This window comes from Manis pentadactyla, chromosome 3 (assembly GCF_030020395.1).
Source record: "Manis pentadactyla isolate mManPen7 chromosome 3, mManPen7.hap1, whole genome shotgun sequence".
Taxonomy (NCBI): domain Eukaryota; kingdom Metazoa; phylum Chordata; class Mammalia; order Pholidota; family Manidae; genus Manis; species Manis pentadactyla.
Window position 1 is genome coordinate 217,485,593 of NC_080021.1, and position 16,614 is coordinate 217,502,206.

General features: G+C 55.1%; 1 protein-coding gene across 9 annotated transcripts in view; it reads left to right on the forward strand.

Moving 5' to 3' along the window:
* The window catches only part of NTNG2 (netrin G2), a 63,666-nt gene that overhangs the window by 11,388 nt on the left and 35,664 nt on the right, over positions 1–16,614 (forward strand). The gene's annotated exons all lie outside the window — the stretch shown is intronic.

The window sequence follows — 16,614 nt, forward strand, 5'->3', positions numbered from 1 at the left end:
GGCTATATGGAAGCCCCTTCTGGGCCGTGGGACCTCGGATGCATCCCTGTTGCTTTGAGCCTCGGTTCTCTCATCTGAATGTTGGGGTGATTCTAGACACACCTTCAAAGGAAGTCTGTGCAAATGAGATGAGACACGGCGTGTAAAGCCCTCAGCTGGGTGCCTGGCACCACATGGATGTTCCAAAAAGGGCATGTTTGGTTCCCCATCCTGGAATTTAGCTGGAGAGACAAAAGGAGTTAAAGTAGAAAATGAAGACAGAAGCTGACCCACTCAGCCAAGCACATGGCGTAGTGTAGGGTTAGCACATGTTGGGGAGTTCCGGGCAGGGGATGGGCCCAGGGTGGTCCAGGGTGTCAGAAGGATTCAGACTGATGGTCAGGGCAGAAGGAACGGCGTGTGCAAAGTCACAGAGAAAGGGGTCCAGGTGACATGAGGGGAGAGCATGTGGGGGGCAGAGGGGACAGGCAGCTCCCCCTACTTGTCTCAGCAAAGCCTTCCCTAAGCCTGTGGGAGGGCTTAATGCCATCTGACAGATGAAGGACAGATCTGATAGACCGAGGCTTCCCAAGGTCCCCGGAAAGGTGGAACTGGGATGCAACCTTCCTTCTTATCTCTGGCTCCTTACCGGTCTCCAGGGTCCTGGGGATGATAGGAGGGAGCAGGCGGGGAGAGTGGGCAGGCAGAGGCCCAAGGGAGCCTGCAGGGCATCAAGGCCCTGAGCCAGGGGGCTGGAACAGAGCGTGGCAGGTTCAGAGAAGCAGGTGCCAAGCTGCGGCCCCTCACCCTCACTGCCCAGGCGTCACCGCCTGGGAAAGGGGCCAGGCTGCAAGCTCTGCCCATCACACAGCCCATGACCCAGGCTCTCCTGCCTGGGCCTGGCCAGGGTCCATATGGCCCCCCGAGCATGCTCGGCTCCTTCCTGAGAAATAGGAGAGATGAGGAAAGTCGGAAATGGCAGTTGATGCAGAAACCGGTTCTATTCGGCTTTGGTTTGCAGGTTCTGATTTGTTTTTCAGCAGCAGCAGATTTGCTTAAATATATGAAATGTGTTTCTGATTCCCCAAACGTACGCCAACTGCTGGCGGGGCTGGCACGTTAGAGCCAAACAGCGCTGGAGGAGAGCCGGGCAGCTCTCTGTCCCCACAAAGTCTCCTTGCTGCTGGGACACCTGGCCAAGCCCCTTAGCCTCAGTTTCCCCGACTCAGCAACGACAGGGTTTGATTAGATTAGCCAGTTCTTCCAACACTCCTGGGAGATTGCCAAGTACATTCTGGAAGTTTGCGGAAATCTAGGCTGGGGTTCCACCTTGGTCACATACAAAACGGGGGGCTCCAGTGCAGATTACAGGGATTCCGATTGCATATCCTGTGCCTACCACAGCACTAGGAAATTTTTTCAAGTTCAAATTCCTTTATTATAGTATTCTCATAAATTAAAATCAAAATAAAGAAATCTAAAGCCAAGTACTAAAAATATAATGGCACATCACACAATTTCCCTCTGATTTCCACTTATAAATTCTTTTTTTTAAATTGAGTTGTAACTGACATATAACATATTAATTTTAGGTATACAGCATGATTTGATGTATGTCTGTATGGCAAGACAATCACCACAATAAGTTTACTTAACGTCCATCACCACACAGCTACAATTTCTCTTTCTTAATGAGAGCATTACAATTTTCTTTTAATTTTTAAAGTTGAGGTGAAATGCACATAACATGAAATTGACCATTAAAATTTTTTTATTGCAGTGAAATATATGTAAAATTAAATTTTCCATTTTAACCATTTTAAAATGTAGAGCTCAGTGGCCTTTAGTACATTCAAAATGTGTGCAACCATCCCCCCTCTCTCTAGTCCCAAGACATTTCTCTGGATGTTTGCCTAGTCTGGACATTTCATATAAATGGAATCATACAACACGTGACTTTTGTGTCTAGCTTCTTTCACTTAGGATAATGTTTTTGAGACTCACTTCATCCATGTGGTAGCAGGTTATCAGTACTTCATTCTTTTTCATGGCTGAGTAATATTCCACACATGATCTACCACATTTTATGTATCCATTCATCAGTTGATAGACAATTTTTTTCCATTTTGGGTCTATTATGAATAATATTGTTGTGAACATTTGTGTACAAGTTGGGTGGACATATGCTTTCCTTGCTCTTGGGTATATACCTGCTGGGATTGGAATTGCTGGATCATATGGTAATGCTATATTTGGTTTTGAGGAACTGCCACACTGTTTTCCACAGTAGCTGCACCATTTGATGTTTCCACTAACATTGTACAAGGGCTCCAGTTTCTTCATATTCTTGCCAACACTTGTGACTTCCTATTTTTGTTTTTGAACATTATGGCCAACCCAGTGGATGGGAAGTGGTATCTCATTACAGTTTTGGCTTGCATTTTGCCAATACCCAATGACAGTCGACATCCTGTGCTTATTGGCTATTTGTGTTATCTTTTTTGGAGAAATACATATTCAAGTTTCTGCCCATTTTTAAATTGGGTTGTTTATCTTTTTGTTGTTGAGTTGTATGTGTCCTCTGTATGTTCTGGATACCCTAGATCCTTACCAGATATGTGATTTGCAAATAATGTTCTCTTTCTACAGATAGTCTTCTCATTTTCTTGATTGAAAATTGGTTTTCCTTCTTGATTGATCATTCTCTTGTATCCTTTAATGCACACATTTTTTTATTTTACTGAAGTCTAATTTATCTATTTTTTCCTTTCATTACTTCAGTTTTTGGGGTCATATCTAAGAAACCATTGCTAAATCCGAAGTCATGAACATTAAACCCTATAGCTCTAAGACTTTCACAGTTTCAGCTCTTACATTTAGATCTTTGATCTAGTCGGGGTTAATTTTTGTATGTGGTGTTAAATAAGTATCCAAGTTCATCCTCCCATGTGTGAACACCCAGTTTCCACAGCACCCTTTGTGGGAGAGGCTGCTCTTTCTCCATGAACTGTTCTTGGTACCCTTGTGGAAAATCAATCAACTATAGATGTAGGGGTTTATTTCTGGACTCTCAACTCTGTTCCACAGAAGCACTGAGAAGTCCATGTATTTCATCAAACCTTCTCAAATGTCCTGCATGGTGGAAACCACTTTTATCTTACTGTCCCCATTTTACAGATGAGGAAATTGAGACTCCAGTACTGAGTGGCAGAGTCCAGGCTCGAACTCAGGTCTCGGGCATTTAATGACATGGCCTGGTGAGACCTGAGGAGGGGGAAGCCCAGGTGCTCTTCCCTCCCCCCTCCCCCCCTTGTCTCTCCCACCTTTCTACTCTGACCCTCTTTTCCTCCCTTTTTCCTAAGCTACCCTTTAGGCTGAGATGTGACCTTTGATGCTCAGAGTGGGTAAGTGGGGAGGCATACTGTGACCTGTGACTCCTCTCTGGTCTCTGAATGTCTCCTCCCCGGCTTCCATGCTAGCAGGGCACCAGATTCTGCATCTCCACCTTTGCTCCACAGGGTGGTTCTTGCACACAGTAGGCACTAAATAAATGCTGAGTATAATTATCCTTCATCTCAAGAAGAGAGGGCAATTTGGAAAGGGTCTGAGAGACTGTGTAAGACCAGAGGAACCCCAGCATGTCTGTGAGTACATTACAGAGGAGCTAGCAGCTCAGGAGAAAGTGGGCACCTCAAACTGCCTGCGGCATCCGCCTGCCCCCACCCCGGGCCCTGAGCCCCCATACCAGCAGGGCTTCTGTGAACACAACATGGAACCACTAATGAAGTCCAATGCCCCCATTTCCTACATTGGGAAACTGAGGCCCAACAGGATTGGGCCCCCAGCGAGGGAGCAGTGGACCCAGGAGGCTCCACCCTAGGCCATGGATTCCCAGAAAGAGCGGACTGGGGCCCTTCCGCATATGTGGACACGAGGTGTCCCATACCAGGTCTCTGTCCATCCACGCACACCAGGGATTTCTATGTGGTGGCATTCGGTGGGGGACGTGGGACGTCTGCCTGAAAGGCACCTGCAGCTGGGGGGGGCGCGAGCTGCTCCTCAGGGTAGGTGTGGCCCCGAGGTAAACGCATCTGCCTGCTGGCCGCGGGGGTGAGCTCCCACGCGCTGCGCGGCCCTCTCCTCAGCTGCCCACGGCCGCAGCACTCCTTGTTGTGCGGGGCCACGGAGGGCACACGGCAGGGCACCTGTGGCCACACTCACAGGGTCACTTGACGGCTCAGGGTCTCCTCCTTAGTGGAAAGGAATTCAACTAACTCATGCGCCTGGATCCCTCCAGCCCCAAACCAGGGGCGTTCTAGAGCCTCCCCTACAGTTACCAGGACCCGGGCCTGCCCTTGAGACCTGACATCCCTCTTCCCTGGCACAGTTTGTCCTGGGCACTCCAGGACCATTTGGATCCTCACCCCTCGTTCCAGCTCTCCTGCCGCCCGAGTCGTTCGTCCACTTGACTCTAAGCATCAGCCAGGGAAATAAAAGGGGGTGCAGGGCTCCCGGGAGTTTCCCCCAGTTACAGCAGGAGGCTGCCGTCGGGCTGAAGGTGAACAGGGCTGCTGAGAGAGGTGCCGCAGGGAACCCCCAGAGGCCCAGCCCCAGGAAGCGGACGGGGTGCCCCTTCGGGGTCTGCAGGCTCTGCGAGTGTCCCCTCCCTCTGGAGAGTCGAGGAGAAGCCAGCTGGAGGAAGGGCACGCTGTCTCTGGCCCTGGCCCCGCCCCCGGCGCCATCCCAAACCCTTGGCCAACAGCCCTGGGGCTGGCACTGTGCCGGGTTGGGCTCCTGGGGACCAGGGACCCCCTGGATTGGCTTCCAGCAGCTGGGTGACCTCAGGCGAGTCTCAGGATGTAGGTTCCCCGTCTGCGTGTCCAGACTCCGCACCTCACTGCGTTCCCAGGTTCTGCTCCTGCCCTTCGGGACTTTCAAACAGAGAGGGAGAGGGGGGCAGCCTGGGAACCCCCAGAGGGGGCAAACAGAGCAGGAGAGCAGCCCCTACCCGGCAGCAAAACCCCAGAACGGGGCTCCGACCTTGGGGAATTCACGGCCACCTTTGGGAATCCACAGTGAATGCACACACGCACACGCGCGCTCACACAGAGTTGCAGACACTTGCAGGGCTTCCCAGACCACCCCGAGTCTTCCCGAGGCCCCCTAGGTTCCCGCTAGGGGCCCTAAAGCTCAAGAAAATCTATGTTTATCTTCTCATAACTGTCAGATTCTGTTGTCTGAGGATTTTCTTGATTGTACATCCTCCTCCTCCTTCACCCTAAGCAGCAACAGCTTACCTTTTTTGAGTACCTACTGTATACGAAGCACCTGACCTCAACTAGCTTGTTGAGCCCTCACAGAAGACTTACGGTAGATCCCATATTTATACCTGTTTTGAATATGAGGAACCTGAAGTTCAGAGAGGGTAAGCGTCTTACCCCAAATCACACAGCTTCTAAGTAGAGGAGTCTGACACTGACCCCGGGCTGCCTAGGCCCAGTGCCTAGCTCCTAAGCAGGCCACTTAGCTGATGTGAGGCGCTCTGAGCATCTCAGAAAGCACCTAATAGATTGAGGCGGTTGACATCTGTGCGTGTATGCGTGTGCATGTGCACATGCGCGTGGCCATTTGTGCTGGGTGAGTGTGCTATTCCTGTCAGCCTGAGGAAGGGGGGCTGGAGAGGAGTGACTGTGGCATTTACCCACCCCCTCTGCCCTTTGAGACATGACGAGTCTGCTAATCCACTTATTTGATAATTCACTTATTTCACGTCTATTTGGCAGCATGCACGCTCCCACGCACCAGCTCTGGGGAAGGCGAGATGGCCTTGCCTGGAGGAACCCGATCTGGTTTTCTGGGGAAGAAGTGGGAAAAAAAATACACCCAACAATGGACAATAATGGACCTAAAAATAGAGGGTGGAGGGGAGCAGCAGGGGGGGGAGTGAGGTGTCCGCCTTCCACTGGCCGTTTGCCTGGCACCGGGCAGCCTTCCCCCCTCCCCCTCGGGTTCCCCAGGCTCTGGCTGCCTCTCAGCCTGGCGGGCAGGCGTAGGGAAGGGGAGGGGCAGGAAAGGGGGCTGGGGGCCAGGTGCCGCCCCAGGATGGAAGACTGTCCCATCGCAGGGCCCTCAAGGCAGTGGCCTCAGCCTCGGAGTCTCCTGGGGACCCGTACCAGCCCATGCCTGGGACCAGCCCCTGAGGGTGTGGTGTGATCCGCCTGGCGTGCCCCCACCCCTGCGAGTCTACGTGAGGGCCGCTCTCAGTGGTGTCTCCATAGCAGGAAAGGGGGTTCAGATCTCGTGGCTCTCCTCCATCAGTCCCCTGCCTCCTCACCCCTGGGGCAGCCTCACTGGGGCCCCCGAACCCAGATGGGCAGCTGCCGGCAGGAGGGGAGGGAGGAGCCGGCGGGCCGTGCGGACTCCCACCGGGGCCTGTATCCCGTCTGAGCGGCTTGCAGCTGGCTGCTTGGTGGGGCCGGCCACGCAGGCTGTAGCTCCGGCCAGCTTCCACACAGCCTCTGGGCTGGGCCTGGGCTCTGGGGTTCATTCAGACTCCCCAGGCAGCCCCAGAGCACAGCCGAGTTTGAGAGCCACCGTCTCAGTCCCTCCCAGGACCGCACCGGGTCCCTTCCAGCCTTAAGCATCTCGCTTTATCAAATTCAAAGACCCCAGAGAGGGAGAGAGTTGGTTCCCAGAATCCTTCTTACATCTGAGCTGCAGGCACCCCATCCTTGTTCTGGCTTCCTGGGCAGAGGGCTGCTGGCTTCTCCCACCCTCCACCCCCACCCCACAGAGGCGCTGGCCCTTTGTTCCCAGGTTCTTAACCTCTTTTCCTGGAAGGCGGCTGGCTGGCCAGTGAGGGCCTTCCTGCAGCTGCTGAATGTCAAGTCTGCGCCGGCTGCAGGCCTCCCGTTTGCCCTTACCTCCCATGGTCCCCAGCAGGGTCCTGGCCCTGCCAAGTGCATTCATCCGCCTCTCCCTGCAACCCCCCCATGCTAACTGTTCATCTGGTCTGGCCCCTCACTTGGTCTCTGTGCGTAGAGCACCCTCCGCACAGCCTGCTTGAGTCTCCCTCCACCTGTCCATATCCAGCCCACCCAACCTTCTGGGCCTTTCTGAAGTCCCACCTCCTCCAGGAAGCCTTCCTGAACATCCAACCAGTTCCCCTCCAAGCTTGTTATCTGTGCCATTCCCTGGCACCATGTGGCGGGTGACTTCTCTGGCAGTCACAGCAGAGTGGCCAGTGCTCTCATAAGAGGTCAAGGTATGTGTGATCTTGAGTCAGTGCCTGGCCTCTGGGGGCCTCAGTTCTCTCACCTACAAAGTAGGGTGAAGGTGACTGCAGGGCCATGTCACCACATAGGCGCCCTTCTTTGGACCAGCTGTGCTAGGCTCCCCAAGCTGGCCTGGGATCGGGGTCCCTGCAGAGGGGTGGGTGCCTTGATTGCTTTCAATATGGAGAGACTTTCTGGCCTTAAATCCCAGGATACAGCCATACCCCTCCCCTTCCCAGGGATTTTGCTGGGTGGCCAGGTCTGATCGCTGCTTCTCCAGGACAGCTTTGCACACAGAGGACATTCAGGAATAGTTGATGAATAAGTGAATGAATAAATGCAAGAAACCTTACCAGTTCAGCCTTTCCACTCCCACCCGCACCAAGGGCTTCATCCACGGAGGGATGCACCCATCCAGGTGTGCCCAGGTGTGCCCAGGTGTGGGGCAGGCCCCGGGACTTCTTACTCTTTCTTCTGCCCTGCCACTTCTTAACTCCTTGGAGAAGAGCAGGAAGAAAGTCTTGGAAGGCCTCCACTTGGCTGCTGGTACAGGTAGGCCCCCGTCCATCTGGGTGCTGCGTCCGCACCTAAGACCTCCTTTCAAGGGAACCTGCTGAGGATGGGGAGGCACCCAGCAAACCTTAATTCAGCCCCTTGCATGTGCCAGGCTCCACCTGTGCCTTCTTGGAGCCCATGCTGGGGAGGGGACCCATGTGCTTAATTAACCAAAAAGATGCCAAGGAAAACTGATCAAGTGCTCTTCTCCAGGGTGGGCATGGCCAGGGGTGTGGTCCCCGAAGAAGGGGTGTTTAAGCGGGCACCTGCAAGTGGGCTGCTGGAGGGGTTCTGTCAGAGGGTGCCCCATCCAGAAAACCCAGGGGGCGAGGGCGTGGGCAGCAGGGAAGGAGGACAAGCCTGCAGAGTGGAAACAAGGTGGTGAATGGCTTCAGTAGGATCGTAACATAGTTTGCAAAGACATCTGTGGCACCAAAGTTCATTAAGTTGCCCCTAAGCCAGGGAATGACTGTAACAGAGGCAGTGTGGCGCGGTGGGCTTTCCGCGGGGCGGGCACAGGGGAGCGTCCCCCGTTTGCTGCCCTTGACTCACCAAAGCTGTTGGACGTGTCTTCCAACCTGTCTGTGCTTCATTCAGTTTCCTCATGTTAAATGTAAGACTAGAAGTTGTACAATACCTCATAGGATTGTCATAACTGGAGAAAATGAAATTTCACATGGAAAATCATGATCTCGGTGTCTGGTGCCAATAAAAATAGAATGGGAGGAAAAGGAGACAAGAGAGGAAGAAGTGCAAGATGGGTGGGAGAGGTGGGCACAGCCAGGACTTGGGGTTGCGCTTTATCCAAAAGGGAGGCGCTGTGGACTTCAGCAGGGGGGCTGAAAACACTGGTGTTTATAAACAGCATCTAGTGGCAGGTGGCAGGTGGGGGTGGGGACACTGGACGGGTTGGTGGTGACAGGCAGGGGCTAAGCAGGGGCACAGTGTGGGGAAGGGGCTGCCCAGACCTAGCTTCAACCCCAGCCCTCAGTTGGTGGCCCCCCCCCCACCAGTCCTGGACCTGTTTCAGGACCCCTGAGAGGCCCCCACGTTCTACTTCGGCGAGAAAGCCCAGGGCACCTCTCAGAGAGGAGGGCAGGGGCTCTGCAGAGACTCCCGGGGGGACAGCGGCACCGAGGCCCCAGCTAGGACCCCCCTCTGCGGGGCCAACTGGCGCCCTGCCCACCACTCCCACCCCAGCATTTAAATCTTCCAAGCCACTTTTTTCCTCGGCGATAAAATATTCATGTCAGCAGAGCGGGCTCTCTTTGGGAAGGCTGCATGCGTCTAGCTTATGCTTTGCACAAGCTTTTAAAGAGCAGGACGCTTTCTCTACTCTCTAAGCGTTTCTGAGTCCTGAATCAATAATGCACTTTACTCGGCTCCTCTGAACGCAGCTCTTCTTCCTCTGCACCCTCCCCCCCACCCGGCCCCATTCTCTCTCTCCCTTTTCCCCCCTCTTTCTCTTTCTTTCTCTAGTTCTTTCTTTCTTTTGTCCTTCTATCTCTCCTTCTCTGATTTTACTTACTTTAAAAAAAAAGTGTTAAATAAAAGTGTGGGGCTATTTGGGAGGTGAGCCTAGAATGGGGAGGGGGTGGGCGGGAAGGGCTGCAGAGAGAGGCGGGAGGCGGGCAGGTGCCCAGCGTGTGGGCGGGTGGGCAGTGGGCTCCCTGGGCTGCCAGGCTGAGTCTGCCCAGGGACAGGCAGGGAGGGGCCGCTGAGCTTTCCCTCGGGCGGCTGGTGTGGGAGGGTTTGGGCTAATCCAACCTCTCTCTGCTTTTCCTGATCAATTAGAAAATGTTTACAGCACAGGCAGAGAAAACAGGGCCGCCAGAACATAAAAGGAAAGGGGGACTGAAGCAAAGAAAAATGTGTTCCATGCGAACCAAAAAATATTGCCCAACTTTCTAAGGAGCCAGCAGTCCTGTGTGGCCTGTCTGCTCCTTGCGGTAATGAGCTCCCTGTTACTGGAGGTGTGTGACTAGAAGGGAGCCATCCCTGGTCCGAGACAGATGCCTACTTGTGTCTGGGCGGTTAAGCGGCATCAGGTGAGGAACTGGGGTACACAAGTCGCCTGTGGGGGATCAGCAGAGGCTCTCTTCAGCCAGGATAGAGTCTCCCACCCCGAACGTTGCTAGACACGGGGCTGCGGGAAGAATCCGCATAAGCCCAGGGCAAAGCAGAATGTGTCCTTTTCTTCCGAGAGCATGCCGGTGCTCCCCATCCGTGGTTCCGCTGTTCTGCGGTCAATGCCCCGGAAGCAGATGATCCTCCTGACATAGGGTCGGAAGGTCAGGAACAGTCCCACACACATCCCGGCACCTGCGCCATTCCCCTCACTTCCTCTCATCACACAGGCATTTATCGTCTCCCATCTCACAAGCAGGGCGGGTGCACTACAGGAAGGTATTCTGAGAGACACCAGACCCGCGCGACTTTGTTACAGTATTTTCCTGTGATTGTTCTATTTTACTATTGTTGTTGTTAATCCCTTACCATGCCTCATTTATCAATTAAACTTTATCATAGGTATGTATCTGTAGGAAAAAACAATGTATAGAGAGTTCAATACTCTGCATGGTTTCAGGCATCCACTGGGAATGTTGGAATGTGTCCCCCTTGGATAAAGGGGTCCACTGAAAAATTTTAAGTTCCTAGAGATTAACCCTTGTCTAGCGGAGCTCTGGCGAGAGCCCACCCACCTCCTCCAGCTTTTCAGAGGTGGGGGAATCGGCTGCTCTGGGTCTGGGGTGTTTGGCATTTGATCCTTGCCCCTCTGGCCCTGGCTCCTGGCTGACCCTCCCCCTGACGGACGGCTAGTCCTCTGGGACGTCCCAGTGCCCTCGGGGCATTGGAAAGCCTTGCTGGCTGGTCTGTTGGGGAAGCCAGAGTTGGGGCGAGTAGACTGTGGAACCAGGGTCTCACCTGGCTGCTGCCACCGCCCTGGGTAACTGGGGTTGTGGTGCCAGGCATGCGCTCACCCTCTGAGCGATGGGCCGCGGCGAGGCATGCCTGAAACTGCACACTGCGTAAGTGCTCAAGAAACGCTACGGTCGGGCCCGGTTACTGAGGGTCCTCGCTCAGCTTGGAAATGTTAACCCAACACCACCGTGTGCAGACTTGGTGGGTGGGTGGGACCCGGTCCCCGCTGTCCTGGCCTCCAGTCTCAGTCAAAAAAGGTTCTGGAAGGAGGTGAATTGTGGGCAGGGTGGAATGAACGGCCTCCCTTTCGTCCTGGACAATTTGGGGAATGGAGCCGCACGGGCTGGAGTACGGCTCCGAGAGTCTGGGAGGGGGCCTGAGGCCACGGTCCGAGGTGGACTTTGACCAGGAGACGCGTGCCGAGCCTGGGCCGGGGTCAGGGGCTGGGGGTGGGGTGTGCAGGCCGGAGGCCATCACCCTGTAAGTGGCTCCAACCCAACAGGAATCACTCCAGGCTGCAGCTCCTGCCCTGAAACACCGTGTGGTCCATTTCTGCTGATTCACAGGCAGGGAAGGTGACCTTGCTGCTGTCCAGGGCTTTGGCTCCAAAGAAACCCAGATGAGAAGGGGCAGAGAGGCCGGCGGGCGGGCGGGGAGTTAGAGGCAGAGAGGGCGTGAGGGGCAGGGTCCCTGAAACCAGGAGGAGGGGTAAGAGGAGAGGGAGGGAGGGAGGGAGGGAGGGACACACGCGGAGGGAGAGGGAGGGAGGAGAGAGGAGTCACGGACGACGGGCAGCTGGGATTAGCATCAGCTCCCAGCAGAATCTCCATTTCCACTTTGTTAATAATTTATCCCCGATGCAACTTTTCTTACCAATAAATAGGAAATCATTTGTTAGGGAGAATTCCTTGGGCACCCGCCTTTCTCCTTGCGGTGGGGGAGGTGGTTGGGTGCCTCTGTGCCCTTCCTCGCAAGGTGTGGGGACCGAGGAACTTGGGCTTTGAAGGGTGCCAGAGCATGGTCATCGCCTGCGTGGGGAGACTGAGGCACCAGGAGGGCAAGGCCCCCCCGAGATCACATGTGAGGCTAGGGACAGTCTCCCAAATCCCAGGTGCACGGATCATGGATTTCATTCCTATGTACGCACACCTGCCCAGGCCACGAGGGCTTCCCCCCCAGCGGGGCGGCTCTGCTGGTGCTCAGCCCCCACGCGTGCTCCTCCCAGGTTCTGTGGATCACAGGGATCTGGTACTGCCTGGCCTGACCACGCCCATCCCCCTCGGCGCCCCCACCCCTCCCGGGGCTCTCCTTGGCAGCCCCCCGCCCCCTGGCCCAGCTGGGGTTGATGGGGCTGAGGAGGAGACAAACTCGGCAGCCTGGCAGACAGGTTCAGAAACATCTGTCAGCTGCTAAACTGCTCCCTGGGCCTGCCCACACGCCGGGGTGACAAAGCGATGGCTCTCTGCCTCCTGGTGGAAGCCGAGTCTCGGGGGAGTGGCGCAGGGCCGGGATGGCAGCGTCCATTCCCTTTTGGGTGAAGGGCACAGTTTCCTGGCTCATCTCGGAGCCCCACTCCCTGGACTCCAAGAAGTCGCTCAGACCTTCCCCGTCTGTAGAACGCACATGCCAGGGCCCCGCTCCCCAGCAGACCATGGACCTTGCCACCTGCTCCAGCCGCGGGGCCGGGAATGGTCACGACCTCCGTGGTCCACGAGCCAGTGCCACGCAAAGTGCCTGCCATGCTGCCTCCCAGGCCCTGGACTCCACCGTGCTGGACTTCATTCATTCATTCATCAAAGGTTTCCAAGCCCCACAGAGGGCCAGGGTCTGTGTGGCAGTGAGGAAGGAGGCAGATGAGGCCCTGCCCTCATTGTGCCACCCGTCCAGTCGAGGGGTTGGGACTCCGGGACATAGCATGGCCTGCCCACACCCCATGGCTCTGGGCTGCTGAGGGGGGACCATCCCAGCAGAGCCCTTCTCTCTGTGCTCTGACACACTGCTGTGCAGATGGCCAGAATCAGGCTTGCTGGCATCCAGAGACTGAGATATTGTCCCAACATGGGTTTGGGTGGCAAGGCCAGTCCTCCTTAAAGGTGCCTGTTCATCTGCCGTGACCTCGGTACAATTCTGGTGGCTGCCCTCCGTGGGCATCCTGGGTGGGGGCCCAGAGCTCCAAACAGCCAGATGTCCCCTGGGTGCCATTCCCTCTGTCCCTGCTAACAGTCGGCTTTCCCACTCAATTACAGTTTTTTGCCTGAAGCTTGTCTACACTGTTTACAACCTAGCCTCTGACTCCAACTGTACCCTGTGCACAGAAAATAACATAAAAGCAAAAGCATTTAAAAGACTGTTGCACGGTTTGAAAAGCGTGGTGTGAAATGGTTTCTCTGTAGAATAGGTCATGCCAGGCGACTCCTATTTAGTCCATGTAGGAGATTGTGTCGCCCCTGCCCCCATCCCCCTGCTTTCTCTGGTGCTGTTGGCCAGGCTGGCTGCCTTCCCCTCACCCTGCACCCCTGCCTTCACCCCTCCAGCTCTGCTGCCTGGCCTTTTGAGTGACTCGGCTTTGTGTATCTGTAGAGATCGGAGAACCACAGATATGATGGGTTCGTTCCCCCAAGATTTCCTTGGCTGGGTCCCACGGAGTCCAGAGGACGTGACTTGGGAGGCAAGCATTCAGCCTCTCCTCTGTGAGTGGAGACACTACTCCACTTGCCTCGGGGTGGCAGGGTTGGGGGGAGGCTGGGAGGATGTGGTGAGGAACGAGTGTGAGGTGCCCAGCCCAGCCCTGGCACATGAGTGGCACTCTGAATGTCACCACCACTGCATCTTCCAAGCCAGCAGTCCCCAAGTTGGTCTGCGCCTGTGATGGAGTTCCAGCTTCCCTGTCAAGGAGCAGGGTTTCTTAGCCTTACTTCTTCCTGCGCAAGGTTGCTGGGAGAGCCCCTGAGCTAGTGCATGTGAAGCTGCTATTCGATCATAGTTGCTCCCATGCGGGGGAATCTTCCAGGAGTTTCATAGCGTTATCTCACGTGATGTTGGATGAGAAAATACAGACTCAGGTAAAGCAACTTTCTCAAGGCCACACAGCCTTCCAGGGATAGAGCTGAGATTGAGCCCGGGCCTCTCAGACCCCAAAGCCAGTTTCCTTAACTGCTCTAGACCCCAGAACATGGGTGCCTAATTGGGGAGCTAGGATGCTATGAACCCCCTAAATTTGAATGGAAAATGTTACATTTCTCTGCAGAAAGGTTTAAGGCTTTTAATCATGAGTGTGATGTTCTTTCTCCTTTCTGGCAGTATTCATGAGATGTCAGATGGAACAATTCCTGCTTTCGCCATTTTCAAAGGTTGGCTTTGGTGTCGTCCTACAAGGTCGAAAGGGCCTCTGAACATCCCTGACTTTCTCCTTGGTCAGCTAGTAGGTAGTATTTGGATTGTGTCATTATTAGTTAATCTGATCTCAGAGACGAGTGGAAATGTGCAGACTAAGAAGGCTGGCAGACGCCACCCCGCAGCCTGGCCGCCACCCTCACGCGCCGTCATCGGCCGTCGGGGCAGCAGCGCTCCGCGGCTGGGGTGCTTGGGGTGAACCGGCTGGCTCCTCGGCTCCTCCCTAGTGAAGGACAGAGGGTAGAGCCAGAGCGTGATCAAGTGGCGTGTTTGGGAGGATGGTCGGTTCCGCCCTGGCAGCGCCCTCAGCCAGAGGCACACTCTGTCCCCTACATGGTTAAATGGAATCCCGAGATCTTGGGAGTGGGAAGGCAGTGGAAGAAAGAAGAGAAATAGGAGAGAGAGAGAAAATTGTGTTGGCGATGGCTTGGGATTTATTTACTGTACTCTTGATTAAGCCTGTTCTGCAGCAGGCGCGGGGCTGGTAAATACACAGGCTGATTCGTTAGTTTCTGACCATCTGCTTCCCGGGCCGGGAGCTGGGGGCCAGTGGACCCTGCAGGTTGGGGCAGTGTGGTGCCGGCAGCCAGGTTGGGGCCCCGCTGACCTGACGGAGCTGCCCATGTCAGTCTTCCTGGGGACAGACAGGCCGGGCACAGCTAGGAGCTGGGAGGGGTCCGACCTGGGGGCTGCAGAGGCTGAGGGAAGGGAAGGCGGGACGATGGAGAAGGACCAGGGAAAAGGTGAGGCACGGGTGGTTCACAGCAGCTGTGGGTTGACAGGGATAACATCAATGGTCAATATGAGATCTATTAATATTAACTAATTGTCATTATATTAACAACTAATTAATATGATGACAATAATAACTATCATTTATAATTTAGTGAGCAGTTACAATAATAACTATAATTCAGTTGGCAGTTACTGAGGTCCAGGCCCTCCACAGAGGCTCCACTACACTGTTCCAGATAAGCACACTAACAACCCCTAGATGGATGATGAGGGAGCCGGGTTCAGAGGTGGAGTTAGGCAAGGAAGGCTTCCTGGAGGAGGTGCAAAGGGGAGGAGCTCTGCAAACCTGGAGAAGGAAGAGTGGCTGGCTGCAGGAGCCCAAGCTCTCAGGTGAGAGAATGAGGCAGCCAGGGAATAGGCATAGCCTTCAGGGCTGGGTTGATACGAGCTTTCTAGGTGGGCGTGACACTGCCAGGTGTCAGCATGCTAAAAATTAGTCTTGTGGAGGAGGGCCCCAGAGAGCTTCTGGGGAAGTCAAAACCTCACAGTTCAGCCCCATTCCTCTGAGCCATTCCTCCTACCCTGCTGCTCTGCCGGCAGAGGAGCTGGGGAGGGCGCCATCCTTCCCAGGCAGCCCCACAGCCCGCTGCCCTCTGGTCACCAGGCTCTGCCTCTGCAGGCCTTGAGCTGGGCCATGGGACCTCTCTGCCCCTCTCCGTTCAGGTGACAGCACAGGCCTCCTGCTGGAGCACAAAGAGGCTTGGACCCCCATGAGCCGAACCAGGCCCGTCTCCCTGCCATGTTGCATGTGAGGTCACCAGCATTTCAGGACATCCCCAAGGCTACTCAGAATAGGAGCAGGCTCGTCTTCAAGTGCCACCTGCTCTCAAGGAAGCCTGGGCCAGTTCTGCCCAGTCCTGGGCCTCAGTGTCCCTGTTTGCTGAATGAAGGGTCAGACTTAGTGGTGCACCCCTTCCGTCTCACCCCTGAGGTTTGTGGGGCCTGAGACTTGGCAGGGCTGGGCCAGGTGGGGTGAACAGGGGCACCCCGGGGGACCAAGGACAGAGCTAGTTTGGTCAAGGAGGGCGGCATGGAACCTGCTCGGCGATCCCAGACCAGCCGGCTACCAAGGACCCCCGGGCAGCCCAGGAACTTGTCCTGCGCTTAAGGGCATCCAAGTGGCAGCTGCAGGGATGGTGGGGGGTGGGTGCCAGCTCAGGCCCTCAAGAGGCCATGTGCCCACTCCCCAAGGGAGCTGGACGGCTCATCTAGAATGAGGGCCTAGCTCACATCCAAGCCGTAGTGTCTGAGCAAACCAGGGACCTGAAATATTCATCAAAAAGGGCTGTGAGTGGTCTGAGGCCCTGTGCCGTTCTCAGTGACAGCTTTTTTGAAATTAATAGACTTTGTTATTCAGAGCAGTTTTAGGCTTACAGAAAATGGCATAGACGATATGGAGAGCTCCTCATACCCGCCGTTCCTGTTCCCGTGCACAGTCCCCCCGTCCCCCCTGTTATTGACACCCTGCGTTAGTTGGCACGTTTGTTACAGCGGATGAACCTACACTGACACGTCAGTATTCACTGACGTCCCCCAGTTTACATTAGGGCTCACGCTCTGTGTTCTGCAGTTCCAGGGTTTTGGCAAATGCATAATGTCATGAATCCACCACGAGTGTCCCACAGACTCGCTTCACTGCCCCAAAAACCCCCCGTGCTTCACCGGCTCATCCCCGACCCCAGGCAACCACCATGTC